The following is a 19,147-nucleotide window of genomic DNA, read 5'->3' as shown; positions in this document are numbered from 1 at the left end:
AGCACAAAGGCCCCCCGAGCCCCAGAAAAAACAAAACTTACATAGATGGCACATTTTTTTTAAGAATGCCCCCAGGAGGAGTTGGCTTGCCAGGTGGAGCGCGGCAGGGCGGGGAAGACAGCGGCTCCGATAAATCAGGCGTCCCGGGGCGTGCTTAAGTGGCCCAAGCGGCCTCCAAGATTAGCCCACCGGTGGTGACAGAGGGGGAGGGAGTGGGCTGCCGCCTGTGCCCCTGGCCACTCACACGTGTCCTGTCTCTCTCCATGCGTACCCAGGACGAGGAGGAGGAGGCCCGTTGGCATCAGACCAATGCTGCGAGGGGTGTGAGGATTGGAGCCGCCGTCCCTCACTCAGCTGCCAGACCTAGAAAGGTAACCCCAGACCCCCGACGCCCTGATGCCTGGGCTGCACTGCCCCCTTCACCTGAAACCTGGCCGGCGCAGGCTGGGGCAGCCGGTAGTGATGGGGCAGGGCCACAGCCGAGGGTTATCAGCCTTTTCGCCCAGCCCTTCTTGCCCTGGGCTTCAGGGCTTCTCTGTAATGCCTTGTGTGTGTCCAGCACAAAGTGCTTCTGGGCTTCAGTTTGTCCATCTCTAAAATGGGTCCTCCGTTGACTCCAATCCTCGAGGATTCTGTGAATCACTTGGGCCTCCTTGTTATTTGGAGTTAAGCCATCTTTGCAGCCTGGCTCAGTTTGAACTCTGGGGGCATAGCCAAGGGTCCTAGCCCTTGGGGGTATAGCATTAAGGCCACAGGGTCTGCAGGACCAGACAGGGTTTGAGAAGGGAGGATTTTCCAAGGCAGCCCTGGCTGGAGATGTGTCTCACTGGAGCTGTGGCTGCGGTCTCCTTGGTGGTAGGATTGGAAACTCCAGAGTGATCTCCCTGGCAGCTCTAGGCAAGAATGATCATCTACATTTTCAGACCGGGAGACCAAGGCACAGGGAAGTTAACGGGCCTGCGGGGGTTCCCACAGCAAGCTCTGGCCACACCATAGCAGCTCAGCTTTATCCTATTCGCTCTGTCAGCCTCTGCTTTTACTGCACTACACTGGTCTGGCCAGGGAAGTCTGAGCCCAGTGAACCACCAGTCTTTATTGTGTGCCCATGGTGGGACCCATCCATCCATCCATCCATCCACCCATCATCCGTCCACTCATCCATTCATTTGTACATCCTCCCACCCAGCCCCCCTCCTGTCCAACCATCCTCCCATCCGTCCATCCATCCATCCATCCATCATCCTCCCACCCAGCCATCCTTCCATTCACTCATCCATCCATCCGTTTATTCGTTTGTCTATATCTGTTTGTCTGCCCATTCTTCCAACCGTCCATTTACTCGTGAATTCACACATCCAACACACACTGGCTCTTATACCAGGCCAGCCCTGCACTAAAGGCTGGGTTTTGAAGATGAATCAGATCCAGCCCTGTCCTGGAGATGGTGCACTCTGCGATGGAGGTTGATACATGATCTCAGAGCCAGGCTCAATTCCATAAGGTCAGTGCTCAAGGCCCCTGTAGTGTCTGAGACTGCATGAGGAAGGGAGGAGGGGCCACGTGCTGGTAATGCAGGCAGGCATTCAGGGAGTGCTTCCCAGAGGAGGTGGCGTTGTTCATTTATTCATGCCCTAATTGTTTATTGAGAAAGTCTCCCTGCTGGGAACCGCTTGATGTTTTGGAGACACCTCAGGGAATAAAACTGACAAAACTCCCTTTCCTGTGGCGCTTACATTCTCATGAGGAGACATGGATAATGAACGCCTAAAATGTGATATATCGTGTCAGATGATGCTAAGTTTTAAGAAGGGAAATTAGGCACTAAAGAAACAGAGACTACAGGGACTTCCCTGGCTGTCTAATGGTTAGGACTCTGTGCTTTCACTGCGGAGGGCCCAGGTGCAGTCCCTGGTTAGGGAACTAAGATCCTGTAAGCCACGCGGCACAGCCAAAAAAAAAAAAAAAGAAACAGAGACTACAGCATGAGTAAAGTGTTCTCTGACAAAGGATGGTCAAGGAAGACCTCTGACAAGGTGACATTTGAACAGAGACATGAATACAAGGAGGGAGTGAACCGGGGTGCACTTGGCACATTCATGGAAGTAGCAGGGATGCATGTGGCTGGAGGGAAGTGGAGGTAGGCGGGGAAATCAGAGAGATCCTGGGGGACCCGCTCACGTAGTCGGACAAGAGGAGAGCAGGGAGATGGCTGAGAAGCTGTTGCCCATATCCAGGTAGAAGGTAGTGGTGGCTTGGACTAGGGTTGCGGGAAAGCAGTGGAAAGTATCGAAGTCTTGACGGTATTTCAGAGACCTTGCAGACAGGCTTGTGGATGGATCAGACGTGGAGGATGAGGGAAGGGGGGACAGTCCAGGAAGGCTCTTGGGTTTGGGACAGGAGCCACCGGGAGAACAGAGGTAGCTGTTTTTCTCCGCCGGGAGGGAGGGCTGAAGGCAGCCAAGGAGCTGTGTTTTAGACACGTTAGGTTTGAGGTGCATTTGAGACATCCAAGTGGAAAGGTTGAGAAGGCGATTGGATATATGAGTCTGAGAGGCAGAGAGATGTCCCGACTGGAGATATAAATGTGGGAGCTGTTGTGTATAGATGGTGTCGCAAGCCACAAGGCTGATGAGGTCATCTTGGGAGTGAGTGCAGAGAGAGCGCTTCAGAAGCCTGCGTCTGAGTCACGGGGCATCCAGCCCTTAGAGGGAGGGAAGACGGGGTGGAGGCGGTAAAGGGGATGGAGAAGGTGCAGCCAGGGAGGGAGGAGGAGAGCTGAGGGAACAGGCTCTTCGTGAACCAGGAAGATTTTGCTGGCAAATCGGGGAAAGGACACTCCCGGTAGAGGGAGCAGCATAACAGAGGCTCAGGGGCCTTAATAACAGAGCCATATTTGGAGAGGGGTGGTGGAGAGGGAGAAGGGACCAGAGAAGCTCCCCTCTGTACACCTGGCCACACAGAGGCCAGGGCCCATGGGTGTCTGGCAGGGCTGTATAATAAATGACCCCATGTCTGGGGACCTTCCTTGTCACCCTGGTTGGCACTCCCTGGTCTCAGCTGATGTCTGCGCACTTTGCACTTTCTTTTAAGAAGCTTCGCCTACCTCTCCTGACCTCCCACCGTCCCTCTGGGGCTCTTGGGCCCCTGAGACCTCCCCCTTGCCCAGAGCACTTGTCTGAAAACACAGGGCTCAAGGCAGCAGCTCAGGAGCTGTCGGCAGGGGAAGGGCACCCAACAGCTTCCTATTGAATCTCTAAGCACTACCTGGATCCTTTATCTTAAAAGAAACTGTCGAAACTTCCTGGACTATGAATGTGTCAGAGCTGCCCGCTCACGCTCAGTTAGAGCAGAGGAACTCACTACCTCTAGTGGGCAAACGCGCACGTGTTTGGGTGGGGAAGGGTCAGCCTTTTGTGCGCCTGTGGTGTTTCGCACTCAGTACTCAGCTCTCGGTGGAGAGAATGGCCACGGCTCGGTCAGGGAAGGCTGCAGAGAGCAGCTGCTGCCCGGAGGCTGGGCAGGGGTTCAACCGGGCTGTGAGGCGGGATGGGAGGTGAGGGGAGAGCATGTGGCCGGCCAGCAGGCTGCAGGGGCACAGGCCAGCCCCTCTGCCCCAGCGAACACAGCCCGATGTGCCTGAATGTGGCAAAGGCCCAGGAGACTTCTCCGTACTGAGTATAGGATGGAGCCAGGCAGGGACCTGGTGACCCCCAGAATCCCTCCGGGAGGTGTGCCTCTGACTCCGGAATGGGGACTGGGGGAGCCATGGGGAGCTGCTCTGATTATGCACGGCTCTGTGGCAGGCCGGTGGCAGGAGGCTGTGGGTAATCTAATTAGTGTGCCAGGCGGACGGGCCAAGTAATCCTGTGCCTTTAGACTCACTTTCCTTTAAGCCTGCCCCCACCCAATCTCTCCCTAAATCCTTCCACGGCCTGGGTGACGTCTAGCAGGAGTGGACTTATCTCCATTGAACAGATGGGTAAACCAGGGCCCGAGAGGAAGAAGCTTGCGTGATGCCACAGCTAATAAGTGGCAGGGTGGAGCTTTGAACCGGGTCCATCTGAACCCCAAGCCCATGCTCAGTGCTGCCTTCTGCCATCTCCCAGCCTCTCCTAGAATATCCAGACTTGCATGCACCTTCATATAAACCACCTGTTCAACATCCCCGTTTTATAGATGAGGAAACAGAGGCCCAGAGAATGTAAGACACTTGCCCAGGAGCACACAGCAAGCCAAGGGCAGAACCTATTCCAGAATCTGATCTGGCCCACTGTGTCCACCCAGCCCCACACCCCGTGTGCAGGCCCAGGGATCCCATCCTGGGCCCCACCCACTTCCTCTCGGAGCATCCACTGCCCTTCTGTTTTCCTGCCGCCTTTGGCACTCTCTCTGGCTGAAGGCACCGAGTTCCTCCTCAGAAAGCTCCATTGTGCCCATTGTTTAAATATAGATTACTAATGAAATGCCTTTTCATTGCCTTCCCAGTGAATAGTTTCCTGTAAAGTTAATTTGCAGTGTTATGTAAATTCTGTTTAACTTCAATCAAGTTTCTAATTATGTTTTTACCACGGTAATTCCCATTTGATTTGTCATCTCCTGTTAGGTATTTAATGTTCGGGCGGGCAGGTTTGCTTCCCTCTGTCTCTTGGTTTTCCAAGGTCCACTCCCTCCCTGACCCCCGTCTGTCTTTCCTCCTTTGCTCCTGCTTCCTTCGTCCCCTGCCCCTTCCCTGTGAATCTTTCCCACCTCCTCTCCTTCCTTCCCTTCTTCCTCTTGCAGCCGTTCCTTCTCCCTTTCCTGTCTCCCTCTGCTCTGTCTGGCTCTGTCTCCCTCTCTCTGCTTCCCCTCCTCCCTCCCACCCTCTTTCCCCTTGTCACCTCCCCCATCTTCCTTCTCTTTCCATTTCTCCATCACTCCTTCTCTCCTGCTCGGTGCTGGGGGCCTGGCCCTGGTATGGTGGGAAGTGGTTAAGAGCAAGGGTGCTGGATCTGTGTGCAGCTCCTGATCTGCCCCTTATGAACGGTGTGACCTTCAGGTTGCCAATCCCTCATCTGTAAAGTGGGGTGACAACATTACCTACCTTGTAGGGTTGTGAGGATTCAGTAAGATAATATATGAAGGAGGGCTTAGCTTAGCGAGGGGGCCTGGTCGGAATTGGCTTTCATTGGAGAACTCTCGGCCACACCCCTTATTTCTCTGTGGGCTTCCTGAGGTGCCTCTGCAGTGGGTGTCTGTGCCACTGGGGTGATGGAGGTCAGGCCTGAGGCCAGGGCAGGGTGGGAGCCAGCCGCAGACCCCCACAGAGCTGGTGGCTGTCCCCCTGGAGCAAGGTGTCAGCCCTGCCTGTCAAGAGATGTGGCCTCCTTCTCCCTTAGAGGGCTGGTCTCGGGGCTGTGAACGTGAACAGGCCTGCTGTTCTCAGGGAGCATCTGAGGCACAGACCCCCAAAGCTGGAAGAGCCCTCGAGACCCTGGCCCCCAGACCTTTCCCAAATGACAGAGTAAAGGCAGAGCTGCTCCCACCAAGTTGGACTAGACACCCCCTTCCCCCCACCTTTTCTCCCACCCTGGATGCCCCCCAGGCCAGACCATGGACTCTGGCTTCAAAACTGCTCCGGGTACCAGGCCCTGACAGACCTGTCACTGACTCACTTGGAGACTCCCCTCTGAGCTCCGACTCCCCTCCTGCCCTACATCCAACGCTGGGCTTTGGGATTCTCCCTGCCGTCAGCAGCTGGGCGGCCACAGTTTCCCAGCAGGCATCTGCCCTCTGGGTGGGGAGGGCGGAAGGAAAACACCAGACAAGGCCGAGGGCTGGGCGCTCTTCCTCCCCTCCTTCTCTCCCCTCCTCCCCCCCTGCTCTATTCCCATCCAGCACGTCCCTGACACGTCCAGGAAGCAGAAAACAAGCGTTTGGAGAAGGCATTCTTCTGGGTGAAGAAAGGCAGACCCGGTCCCTTGTCCTTCAGACACAGGGAAACCTGAGCTGGCCCAGTCCCGGCCTGCTGGGCTGCGTGATCACCTGACCTGCCGCAAGTGGCTGTGTTTGTGTGTGTGTATGTGTGTCTCCCTGGTCCAGGAAACCTTAACCAGTCACGTGGCTGCCTTCCCTGTTTGTCTAAGTAAGCAGTTCAGGCCAGCTGCAGCCAGGAGGCTGAGACATGGAGTCAGGGGAGGGGGCCGCACTGGTAGGGGTGGTGGACAGAGGGCAGCCCTGAGCCAGGTCCTGGAGTTTTCGGGCCTCTGGATTTGGTGTGGAGAGGCCTGGCCTGGGAAATGGCCACTGCTTCTCACCCCCTACCCTCCCTGGACCTCCCCTACCTCCATCTGTCAAGAAAAGATACTGGGCTTGCTGACTACAGAGAACACGCCCAGCCCTGAAACAGGGTCGGGGGGGGGGGGGCATCCTCTGTCCAGGAGCAGCTCAAAAAGGCCAAAGAGGGACACGTGTGGATGCAGCAGCCCCTGTGATGTCCCCTAGAGCGTGTTGCTGAGTCCTGGCCCCTCAGCAGGAGAGCCCAGGTCAGCCCATTGTCATGCATCCAGCAAGCCATTGGTTAATTCAGCAGATAGGTATTAAGCACCTACTGTGTGCCGGGACCTGGGCTAGGCAAGGGGGTAGGGTTGTCCGCACCCCAGCTCTTCCAGAACCTCTCTGGACCTCCATACCTGTGACATATTTTCCTCCTGTTGGATGGACAGGATCACCTTTCATAGCAAAGACCCTGTGCTCGTGTCATGAGGCAGCCATGTCCCACCACACTGCCACTCCAAGAGGATGAAACCTCAGCGTTGGGCAGGGGACCTCAGGGGAGCTGAGAGACATCACTGAGTCCCTCGTGGACCAAGCAGCTGGGGCGAGGGTCCCTGTCCTCCAGAGAGGCTGGAGTCAGAGCCAGGCTTCCAGAACAGATGTGGGCAGAGTGCAGAGACCCTGAGCCCGGACATCTGAGGGCCTTCTCCGAGCCCACCCAGGCAGCAGAGCCCAAGGGAATGCCCTGAGTAGCGCCTCCCTCGGCCTTCCTCCATGTTTACCTGACCTGAGCGCTGTGTCTTACCTATAGAGGGCACAGTCCCCCAGGTCCTGGAGGAGGAGGAGGGCTATGGTGGCCTTGGGGGCAGTGCTCTTGAGAGCCCGCCTGGGTTCAAGTGTCTGTTTGTCCCCCTTCCTCCCTGCTGCTTGTGTCCCTCCTTCCTTTGACAGACATTTCCTGGCAACCAAGTCTGTGCCAGGCCTGTGCTCAATACAAAGCACATCCCTGGCCGTGGAGATGCTCACTGCCAAGCTGGCATCGGCGACATCTCAGGGTGGGCGGAGGCCCGGGGAGAGGCAGCCATTGGGTGGGGACCAGGGTGTGGCTGACTCCACAGGCTGCCCTAGGTTCTGGGGAAGCTTAGGCATACTTTCCCCGGATGGACTGAGGCCAATTCTACTAGGTGCCCGGGATGAGGGGCACAGAGAGCTGCCATCAGGGCCACACAGAGCATTGTTGGCCCTTGTCTCTGTTGTGATAGGATCTGGGGGTGTTCAACCTGTAAGGGTCCCATGAGCTAATGAGCTCAAGGCCATTCTGATACAGCTGGAAAACTCCAATCAGAAAAGGAATGGAGGTGGGGTGGCCACTGGTTGAGCTGGTGGCACAGGCCAGCCATCCTGCCACCCATGGCTGAATGTGGGTTCTGGCCAGGGGTGGTTCTAAAGCCTGTGTATCTCCAGCCTCAGCTTGTATGCCCCCGGGGTCAGGAGGCTCACTACCGCCCCATGGCTGTCTCAGTAACTCTCCCTGGTAACTGGTGCCCTGGCCGCCCACCAGGCTGTAGTCCGGCTTGTCTTCTACGCTGCCCACCTCAGGCCCACAGACCTGAGGCTTTAGCCTCCTTAACCTGGTCCCTCCCGAGCTTCACTGCTTCCAGGAAGAGCATCCGGCTGGGCCTGCAGACAGCCCCATCAGGGCCTGTTTGATTGGACTAGTGTGGACATGTCATCAGTGTCCTGCGTTGGGCAGCCGAGGTGAAAGTCAGCCCCTGCCCGAGTGAGCGGGGTCCCACCTTCCCAGCACAGCCCCTGGGGAGGCCCTTGGGCTGCCCACGGAGCAAGCAGGAGACCTGGATCCCAGCTCCATTCCTGTCCCCAGGGTGATCTCAGGCTAGGCCCAGCCCCAGTCAGCCCAGACTACCTCCTGTTCGCGCTCCTCCCCGGCACTGAGCTACAAGAGGCCTTTGTCCACGGTGGGCCCTCCGCACTTTCTGGCCTGTTTGCTTTCTGAGTTGCCTGTTTGCCGAGCAACCTTGAGAGAGACCTGAGACGCTTCTCCCATAGCCTGTGCCCTGGGCTGAGGGCCTTTCTTCAAACCTCTTCCCCCTCACTGGGCCAGGCCACTAACTTCTCCTTTCCCCCCACCTCCTCACCTGTGGACAGGTGAGTCCCCAGCTCGTGAGGCACACGGAATGGGTTGGGTTCACCTGGAGACCGTGGGTGTTCCCACAGCCCCTGGACCGAGTTCCCATCCCACGCAGAACCTGACACTTTTAAGGATCCAGGCATCCAAAACTGGGGTGGGGGTTGAAGGTGTCTTACTCTGGGTGTTGCTCCCATGGTTTGACATCACATTGTCCCTGGTGTGGGGACTACCCTGCCCGGCTGGGATGCCACAGTTCTGCAGAGGTACCACACTGTCCCTCGTCTTTGACCCCTGGGAAGTTCTGCCTTTGAGGCCTGAGATCCATCCTTGCTCAGCTTCTCCCCTTGTCCTGGTCGCTTCAGCATGGCTCCTTGAAAGTGACTCTGCCCGAAGTGGGGGAAGACGGTGATCTGATCCCCAGGGAAGGGCTGATTCCTACAGCCTCTACTCAGCTGTGCCTGAAGTTCTGGGAATAAAACCCAGTAGTGCTTTTTTGTCAAGGCCTCTTGCTAGGAAACAAATAGCTGGAGGTCTAGAGGTCAGAGGCCAAAGGCCACTGAAGAGGCCAGGGCAGCTGCGCACTCCTGCCCCAGGAAAGTTTGGTGCTTCTGAGGAAGACTCCACAGGGCCCTGCTCTGTCCTGGTCTGGGCGGGGCCAGTGAGACAGGAAGCCAGGGCAGGCCCGGAGGATGGGACTCAGGGTGGCCTGGGCCTGAGCCAGGGATGAGGCGAAACCCAGCCCTGGCCTGATCCCAGGGCCACAGGCACACAGGTCACCCACCCAACAGGAAACCCTGCCCGGCACCCCCTTTGTCCCACCCCGTGTTTCCCGCGGGTGGTGCTTCTACTGTTTCCCGTGGGAGCTGCTGCCAGGAATCATGCCCTCTTGAGAAAGGAAGCTGGACCTCAGGCTCGCGGCTGCCCTGCCTCTGACCTGTTCTAACCCCCTCCCAGGGCATCCCGTTGGTGGAAGCTCTGGGTCCCTGCCCGTCCCTCACCCGCACATGCTGGTGACTTATCTTCTCCTAGATGATCCGTCACCTTTAGGGGCCTGGAAGGGAAACCTCATAGTGGGGCCAGGCTTGGGAGCCTGGAGAGCAGGGTTTTTGTCTGGGTTCCACCACCAGCTTGCTGGTGCACGTGGGCTGGTCACTCACCCACTCTGGGCCCCATCTGTAGAAAGGGGAGAGGAAGAAGCTTTGCCCAGCTAGGAGCATCCCATGGGATAAAGGGTTTAGAGGTAGGATGAATCTATACCCTATAAGGACAACCAGGTTTGGGGTTAACTGCCCCAGATACCCCCCACCCCCAATGCATCTCAGATATCTCTATATCCAGCCCAGTGGGGAACAGTGTCTGTGATGGCCCCCAAGCAGGGAGTGAGACGTGAGTGGCTGCCAGTGTCGCCATGGGGGATGGGGGTAGTGATGCTGGCATCACCCCTCTCTGGGTCATCCCACTGATGACACGGGGGCAAGCTGGGCATCTGTGCCTGGGCAGGAGCCCTCCCTCCTCCCTCCTCCCTCCTCCCTCCTCCCAGGATCTGAGAGGTGGAACATGCCAGCTCTCTCTGCTCTGCCCTGCTCAGGCAGATGGGCCAGGGTGGCAGCCTGTGGGCCGAAAGCCAGGGAGGTTGCAGTGCCGAGGGGCAGATTCTCCTGCCACTCTCCAGCCCTCCTCCTCCCCCTGGTAGGTGCTCTGAGGACTTCAGTTTTCCTTTGGTTGTGATGTTGAGTGTAAAGTGCAGGGAGGAACAGGGCAACGATACTAAGAGCTGCAAACGCTTCCGTAGCACTCTGTGGAGGTGCTGCTCCGATCCTTTATCTACAGGAATTCACGTTCACTGTGACAGCATCTCTGAGGTCACTACTCCTGTTGTCCCCATTTCCAGAGGAAGAAACTGAGGCACAGCCTGGTGAATCGACCTGCCCAGGGTGGTTACGCTGGGACTGAGCCGGGCAGCTGGCTGCAGAGCCCGTGCTCTTGGCCACTGTGCTGCACAGCTTCTCTGACCCACCTCCCCCAACCAGGTACCCCCAGCCTAAGCCCAGCCCAGTATCAGGGGTTGCAGCTTGTTCCCAAAGGGGGATGAAGGGAGGGTCAGGATGCCAAGGTGAGCAGACCCAAGTCGCCATGGCACTGGGTGAGCTAACAGACTCGGGGTCACCCTGACCTTGTGGACCAGCTAAAAGCTTGTTAGCCACAGGGAAGACCGTAGGTCCAAGCAACCCAAGCCCCTGCGCTGTGTGGTGACAACTCAGCCTCCAGTGGTCTTGGACACGTTGCCGCTCTGAGCCTCAGCCTCCACGTCTGTCAAATGGGCCTTTCAGAGCCAGTGGCATAGGGAACTGTGAGGAGTCCTTGAGGTTCTGGGAACACAGTGTCTGACCCCTGTGGCTCCTCGGGGGGGGGGGGGGGGGTGTGAATTTCCTTCCCAGTGAGTCAGGCCACAGGGACGGGGACATTCCTGGCAGCAGGGTTAACGTGGGCAGGGTGCCGGGGTGGGAGCCCAGACGTTACGGGTCAGAGTCAGGCTGGGGCCTCGAGTATGAGGATGAAGAGTTGGAGCTGACCTCGTAGACACTGGGGAGCCATTGAAGTTCTTGGCCAGAGGAGTAACGCGTCCTTGGGGAGGGGAACCTGAGAGCAAAAGAACCTAACACGCTCTTCCAGGTGTGGGGCCCCGATGCAGAGGGCGTCACATGGCGAAGAGAGTTGGCCCTGGTGGGTGTCAACGCCAGCTCTCCTCCTGGGCGCGTGGTCCGCAGGGCGCTGGGCAGCACAGGCTGGGGGTGTGGGCCCCGCAGAGAGGAGCAGAGGCAGCGCTTATGCCTCTTCCTCTGCGTGTCCCGGAGTCCCCCCAGCTCGGGTTGTCTGGGTTTCCCACCCAGCTCTGGGTGGGGCCCCGCCACTCCTTCCTCCCTCTGTGGCTTTCTGGTCCTAAATGGGAGGGGACTCTGGAGGTTGCAGCGGGCTGTGGAGCGTGAGCCAGGGTGGGGACACTGGCGGTGGGTGGAGTCACGGGATGGGTGGCCGTGAGTCAGGCATTGCTGGGCCTGTGTGTCATCTGGCTGCCTGCTGTTCTGCCTTCCCTGCATCTGTCTGCCTCATCTCTCCCACCGGCGTCTGCGCCTGTGGGCTGCTCTGCTGGGACCACAGTGCTATTTCCAAGAGCTCCAAGCCCACGATGGAGAAGTCAGAGGAGCTGGACTCCAGGTCCCAGGCTCCCCCCAACATGCAGGGTGACCTTGGACATGTCCCCTCCCTGCCTGAGCCACCATTTCTCCGATTGAAGAGTGAGGGTAGGGCTGCCCAGGGTTTCTCAGCTCCTGCTGTACATGAGATCCAGGGCAGCTTTGAAAGATAGCGCACCCCAGACCACTTAAATCCCTGGGGCAGGGCCTGGAGCCTGGGCGGGAACCTCTGGCCTGGACGGGCTGCTCTCCCCACCCTCCCCAGGGCCCCCGCCCCAGGCAGCACCGTGGACCAGTGTGTGGATTCTGGAGCCCAGGGCCTGCACTGGATCTAGCTCTGCCACTTTCTAACACCATGGGCAAGTGACTTCATGTCTCTGAGCCTCAGTTTCCTCATCTGTGAAATGGGGACGACCTAACCGCTTTATAGAATCGCCATGGGGACTGATGGGTTAACCAGCGTAGCCAGTGCCTCTTAGAGCCGGGCCTAGGATGGATGTGGTGAGCACTGTGCACGTGTCAGCTGCTGTGTTCTCTGATCTAAATCTGTTTTCACACCACTCCTCCCATGACTGCTCATTCATTCATCCATTCATCACTGCTCAAACATTCTGGGGGCAGGCCCTGTGCTGGGTGCTGTGGACGACAGGAAGGAGACACCATTGTGGGGCTGGCCTTGGCCTGTCCAGGGGTCCAGTCCCAGAGGGCAGCTTCTGTCAGTCCCAAGGATTGATGGGCAGGTGGGGGGTGGCTCCCCCAGGAATCCCACCAAGTTGCTGGGCTGAGGGAGCCCCTTTCTTGAAGAACACACAGAGACCTCAGCCTCACGGGAGGAGGAGGGACATCGTAGGCTGGTCCTGACGGCCTCAGCTGGGAAGCACCTGGGAGTCCTCAGTGCCTCCTGGCAGGGGCCCTGGGACGCTCTCTGGGTGTGTGATGGCTCAGACAGGGCTGGGCCCTGGGGCTGCCCAGGAAGGCAGGAGCAGCCCTGGTAGGCAGTGAACAGAACAGGGAACCTCCTCGGAGCCCATCGCCAGACCTGGCCCCATCCTCCATCTCCTAGAGTCCTCCCAGCAGCCCAGGACGTTAGGTAGGCACTAATACCACTTTACAGATGGCAGATGGAGGCTTCAAGGGATCGGGAGGCACTTGCCCAGGTCAGGGAGGGTATGTGCCAAAAACAGGCTTGGAGCCCCCCTCGGTGTTAGCAAGATCCGGTGGGACCAGTCAAGCTTCCCTGGGCGGCTGCACAGTGGAGCGTCTCAGGACAGGCTGCAGATGCAGTTTGATGATTAACACACCCTGCAATCCTTTTCTTCCCCAGCCTTCCCAGCAGCGACCCTGCAGACCATGACTGGGCTGCCCTTGCAGGGAGGGCTGGCGTCCCTACAAATACCATGAGCTCCCGTGGCTTGGCTCCTCCGAGGCCAGGGGTTGGGCGCCCTTACCCCAGTGCAGCCTTCTCCCTCCCCATTGCACCGTGAGTAAACTGAGGCAGGGAGAGAGGCAGGGACTTGGCTGAGGCCACGTGGCTTGCAAGCAACAGAACTAGGACTTCATCCAGGCCTGGGTGACGTTAGTGCCCGTGCTCTGACCCGCTACCTCCTGCAAGCGAGAACAGCGCTCTCCTTTGTCTGGCATCTGTAAATCTGGGCCTTGGCCATCACTTCAGACTGGCCTGGCCCACGTGTGACCAGAATCCCAGAGGGACGCCTGTTTGGGGAGTGTGACTGCCGGGGGCTGGCCCCTGGCCCAGGACAGGGATGGTCAGGAACACTTGGTACTAGCATTTTGCATGTGCTGTCGGGAGTGCCCGTGCCCTTCAGCCCCTCGACCTTCCCGCCTGCCCTGGGCCTGGAGTCCAGGCTGCCCTGTGGAGCGGACAGCTGACGGGGCTGCCCAGGCCTGCACCAACCATGGGTGTCATGTCAGCTCAGCCAATCTTCCAGCCAGTGTTAGCCCGGACCAGGAAACTGAGCCCTGGAGGGACAGGGGGCTTGTGCGTGAGTCCTCAGCTCCTCAGTCTAACCTCCAACCAGAGCTGGCCTGGCTTCTCGTCCTGTCCCTCTCTGAACTTACGTCCCCTCCTCTGCAAGGTGGCAGGCTTAGACTGAGGACCTCCACGGACTCTTCCAAGCGCCTCTGCAGGGCATTTGGGGTCGAGGGTATCACAGGCATGAGGTTGAGGTGGGCAGCACAGGGCCCTGCCACCCTAAGCAGAGTGGGCGGGGCAGGAGACAAAGCCTGTAAGAGGGGCCACTGGCAGAACATCCAGTTTAAATCATCGGCATTGGGAGTGGCAAGCACCCAGGTGGGTGATTTGGCCAGCCCCAGCCAGGTGCCCCTCTGGGCAAGACCCTGGCCCCTGGGGAGGGTGAGGCTTATGCCCACCCATGGGGCCTGGTGACATGGTGGCACAGAGCTTGTACCTGGAGGATGCTCAACACCTTGGGCCGTTCTGTGGGGAGGAATTGGGGGGCCCCTTCCTGGGAGCAGGTGACCCTCAGGAAGCCTGTCTCTGGGGAACAGACCCACCGGGCTGACTCTTGAATCAGCTTCGGAAGGGGCCTGAAGCCAGGATTCATCTTCTCGGGATCTTTCTCCATCTTTTTGGTAAGAGATCCAGTGCCTCCCTGCCCAGCAAGACCCCAAGTCTTCACTTGGCAGCAAAGCTGAGCCAGTGAGAACAATGACACTCCCTATTTACCAGGCACTTCCTGTGCAAGTGCAGTGCGGGCATAATCTTGTTAAGTCCTTACAGCTCTGTGAGAGGAGGGACTCATTATCCTCATTTTACAGATGAGGAATCTGAGGCCCAGAGAGGCTAAGTTTCTTGCCCAGCATCACAGCTCAGTGGACAGCAGAGCCACTCCACACACACCTTCTGTGTGTCAGAATCTAGAGCCACGTTATGTGCCCTTAGTCCACGCTGTACCTCCGCCCTTGATGAGAGGAGGAATTGTTCATTTGACAGCTTGGGAAGAAGGGAGCCCCCTCCCTCTTCCTCCAGCAGGAGTGAGCCACGAGTCACAGCCAACTTCTGTCTGGTCTCAGTTTGCCCCACTGCTCGAGCCCAACATCAAGAGGCTGGGTGTCTCGGCACACACGTGCGCCGTGAGCCAGGGCACCTCTGAGCGGCAGGTTGGGTGAACGTCGTTCCTTGGGTCCTGGATGGTGCTCGTGGAGAGGGTGAGGGCTTTCCCCTCTGATAGGCCTCTCCAGCCTGGCCTTGATAACACAGCAAGTTGGAATTGGGCTCTGGGTGAAGCTTTGGCGGGGCCCCCGGGGATGTGTCTGCATGTGCCCTTGAACGCAGCTGTCCCCTGCTCCTGATTTCATCTATCATTTTCTCTTCAGTCTGAGGCTTTTCTCCTGACAAGCCTCTGGGCCTTTGCCCAGGAGGGGTGCCCTCCTGCCTGAGAGGCTCTTCTCAAGAGCATGATGTCCTCGACACCCCGTTTTGCTGCCCTCCAGCACTGTGTCCTAGAATTACTCTGTGTCTTGCCCGCCTCGCATTAGACAGTGTGCAGACACCCTTGGGAAGCATCCAGGCCGGCGACGTTGGCCTTCGACCGTGCCCTCCTCTCCCCACCCATCCTCTCCTACTCTTTTCCCTCTCCTTCTCTTCCTTCTCTGGCACAAAGTAGGCAGTGTCATTAGCTGTCGGGAGAAGGAAATGAATGGATGGATGGATGGCATAAACAAACATGAAGGGGAAGCAACCTGAGTGTCCATCGACAGATGAATGGATAAAGAAGATGTGGCACATGTATACAATGGAATATTACTCACCCATAAAAAGGAACGAAATTGAGTTATTTGTAGTGAGGTGGATGGACCCAGAGTCTGTCATACAGAGTGAAGCAAGTCAGAAAGAGAAAAACAAATACCGTATGCTAACACATATATGGAATCTAAAAGAAAAAAAAAATGGTCCTGAAGAACCTAGGGGCAGGACAGGAATAAAGACGCAGACCTACTAGAGAATGGACTTGAGGAAACAGGGAGGGGGAAGGGTAAGCTGGGACAAAGTGAGAGAGTGGCATGGACATATATACACTACCAAACGTAAAATAGATAGCTAGTGGGAAGCAGCCGCATAGCACAGGGAGATCAGCTCGTGCTTTGTGACCACCTAGAGGGGTGGGATAGGGAGGGTGGGAGGGAGACGCAAGAGGGAGGGGATATGGGGATATGTGTATATGTATAGCTGATTCACTTTGTTATACAGCAGAAACTAACACACCATTGTAAAGCAGTTATACTCCAATAACAATAAAGATGTTAAAGAAAAAAAAAACATGAAGGAACAACCCCTAGAGGTCCGTTTATAGCCCCCATTTTCCAAACGAGGAAACCAAGTCTCAGAGATGTTAGGTGGAGAGAGGTTTTGGAAGCCCCTACCTTTCCCAGCACCCTCTGCTTCCGTCCCCGCGGTACCAGGTGCGGCCCCAGGTTTGTGCTGGGCGTCTCCTGACCACCAGAGCTTTTCCCACCTGGAGGCATCCCTGAGGGCCCAGCAGCAGACTTGTCAGGCACACACTTCATTCAGCAGAACCTGCCAGCCTGCCCTGCCCCAGTCACTTGCGAAGTTTCCACGCAGGAGAGGGGGAGGCGGGAAGCCGAGGCGCACGCAAAGAGGGGCATGCAGCAAGGACCTGCAGGGCAGGGCCAGACGAGACTCACTGGGCTTCCCGGGCCTGGGTGCGGGCAGGCGGTCAGAACAGCTCAGAATATTCTCAGCAGAAGTGAAGACATACAGGATTATTGAAGCAAGGGTAGTTTGTGATTCTCAGGCAGCCCTGGCCAGGAGTTTCCCCAGACCCCAAGCCACCAGCTTCATAGGTCTCTTTACTTATCTTTTCCTTGAGGCCAACTGCAGCTGCTGTCCTTTGGGGAAAAGACTCAGGATTTCAGGCCTCCCCTGAGCACTCAGGGCTGCCCAAGCCTCTGCTCAACCCCGCTGTCCCTGGAGTGAGTACGAGGGTCTCACAGCTGGATAACCAGGCACCCAGTTTTAATTATATGCAAGGAGAAAGAAAGAAACACCGTCCAAATGTCTGGAAGTTCTGGGCAGGGAAAGCTCACTTGGGGGAACTGTCAGGGAAGGCAGCATGGTGTAGGCGGTCCTTTGGGCATCGAAGGATGGACAGAGTTCCGTTGGGCAGAGCTGGGACCACAGAGCTGTTGAGGGCGTGGTTTGGGGTAATAAGACAGTGCACGTTCTACCACTTCTAGCTGCGTGACCACTGGTATCTGCTGCAAAGTTTCTTCATCTATAAAATAGGTCTTGCAGTTCCCTGGTGACAGAATTGTGCTGAAGATGGAGTGAGGCAGTGAGAGCTTCTGGGGCTGTTGAGGAAGGGCCCTGGCAGGTGGGGCAGTCTGCCGGTTTGTCACATCTTGAGCACAATGGGTGTGTTTGTGTGTGTGTCATTGGCAGCAGGTATGAGTATCTGAGGCCTGGTGACGGCCCTGAGCTGCAGGCCAAGAGGTGGCATTGGTGCAGCCCCTGCCCACCACACCACACGGGGTGGTCCAGCTCCCTGCCCCAGTGGCCTGTGGGTAGGTCGGTGTTCTGGCCAGTGTCCTGCTCTACAGGGTCAGCCTGGGGCCTCCCCTAGTGGATGAGTAGCTAGAGAGACAATTCAGAGCTGCCTTTTTCCTCCTGGCCATCAGGCCTTGGTTTCCACATAGGCCCAATTAAACTGGGTGACTGGTTATCTCTGTCTCTTCCCCATGTCTGGATTCCCCCAGCTTGGTGAGGTCAGAGAACATGTATTCCAGGAATGTGGGAGGCGGGACAGCCTGCCTGGTTTGGATAACCACTGGGGTAAATATTTGCCTTGCTCCTGGAGCCAGCACTGGCTGCCTGGGTAGGACGACGGGCCTGTTCCCAGGGTCATGTAAGGGGATGCTTCCCTGAGTGGGTCTTGGAGGTGAAGGAGCCCGTGCCTCCCGGGTGAGCCTGGGAGCTGGGTCTGAGGCCACCCTGCCTGTGCAGGGCCCCTGAACCAGCAGCTGTTCGGCCCATCTGTGAAGTGGGGGTAGGCAGAGCTGCCTGGTCCAGCTCAGGTGAGGCGGGCCAGCCCCCCGTGAGAGCCAGTTCAGGTCAGTGAGTTCAGCCAGTGGAGCAGCAGGTTGGGTCCGGTTTGGGTGGGTGCCCACATGACCGTGTTCTGGTCCCCACTTGACCACTTATGACCTTGACAGTTAACCTCTCCCAGACTTTAACAGTCACCATTCGCTGACCTGTTCTTGCATGGCACCTGCATCTACGTACCCGTGTCTCGTTAACCCCTCACAGCCACCAGGGCATGAGGGGCACGTGTGTGTGATTAGCAGCAGATGACAAGAGCCCTGAACTTCAGCTCAGCAGTGCCACTCGTGTGGTCCCCTGCCCTGCGACCACAGCGGGGCAGTCCAGTCCCCTCTCCCAGAGGCCTGGGGATAGGTCAGTGCTCTGGCTAACATCAGGCTCTACAAGGTCAGCCTGAAGCCTCTCCTGGTGGGTGAGTATCTGGAGGGGCAGCTAGTCCCTGTTTAGAGAGGAGATGATCAGAGATGCCAAGTGACTTGCTCAAGGTCACCCAGCATTAAAGGGCAGAGCAGGGATTCCAACCCAGCTCTACCCACCCTTGCCCTCGACCTCACCACTGAGGCTAGGGCCGGGCTCCAGGCCAGAATGTGGGCTCCCTTGGCGGCTTAGAGAACAACTGGTCACTTAGCCACGGGCACCGAGCCCTCATGATGCCCCACATCCTGGACACCCGGTGGCACGGGCACCTCTGTCCTCCAGGAATCCCTAGTCAGCCCTGCATCTCTCTGGGCCAGCCCCAGCCCCAATCAGCTTGGCCTGGTGCCGCCACCCAAGCCCACACACAGGTGGGTCCTTCCTCCCAGGGGATCCATTAGAGGAGGAGGGGATGGGAAGGTGACTGTGGCTGGGAGAATCCATCTGAGTCCTGGGACAGTCCCCACCCCTGAGTGACCTCTGCCAGACCCAGCCTTGCCACTTTCCAGCCGCAACACCCCTGGCAACTCTACCCTCCCTCGGAGCTCAGTGTCCTGCTCTGCAGAATGGGTACTCGTTCCCGCCTTGCCCTGCCCCCGAGAGCGCCAGACACGCGATGAGAGTGAAAGCACGTTTCAACGTGTGATTTGCACACCACGTCTTCTGCCCCTTCCTGCCCTCGCAGCCAGAAGCGGCCCTGTGGTCAGAGCGTCCCCCTCACCCAACCCGGAGTAAGAGTGCTGAGCTGAGGATGCCAGGAGAGCCCTTTGGGCAGTGGGGCACCTATCCCTCTGGGAGCCTGGGTGGGCCCTACCACCCCCTGGGCCCTGAGTCTCAGGCTGTGCACCGCCCCATGGCACCGAGGGCCCTTTAAGCAGAGAACACTTACCTGCGTGGATCCGTGTCCTTTATGGTTGTGGTCTGCTCAGGCTGGGAGCAGGCACGGGACACCTGTCCCTGGTCTCACCAGGTGGCCAGACCCTTCCAGGCTGTGAGGCTCCCCTAAGGGCACCCAGGGGGCTGGGGCTGGGATGGATG

General features: G+C 57.9%; 1 protein-coding gene across 1 annotated transcript in view; it reads left to right on the top strand.

Annotated features, from left to right (window-relative positions):
• Positions 1-283: 283 nt before the first annotated feature.
• ZMIZ1 (zinc finger MIZ-type containing 1) overlaps positions 284-19,147 on the top strand; it is a 165,767-nt gene continuing 146,903 nt past the window's right edge. The window contains exon 1 of the mRNA XM_060034711.1: positions 284-371. The gene's annotated coding sequence lies outside the window, so the exon portion shown is untranslated. The remainder of the gene's footprint in view (positions 372-19,147) is intronic.

This window comes from Delphinus delphis, chromosome 16 (assembly GCF_949987515.2).
Source record: "Delphinus delphis chromosome 16, mDelDel1.2, whole genome shotgun sequence".
In the NCBI taxonomy this organism is placed as follows: domain Eukaryota; kingdom Metazoa; phylum Chordata; class Mammalia; order Artiodactyla; family Delphinidae; genus Delphinus; species Delphinus delphis.
The sequence above is the reverse complement of the archived record's forward strand: the minus strand, read 5'-3'. Positions and strand labels throughout refer to the sequence as shown.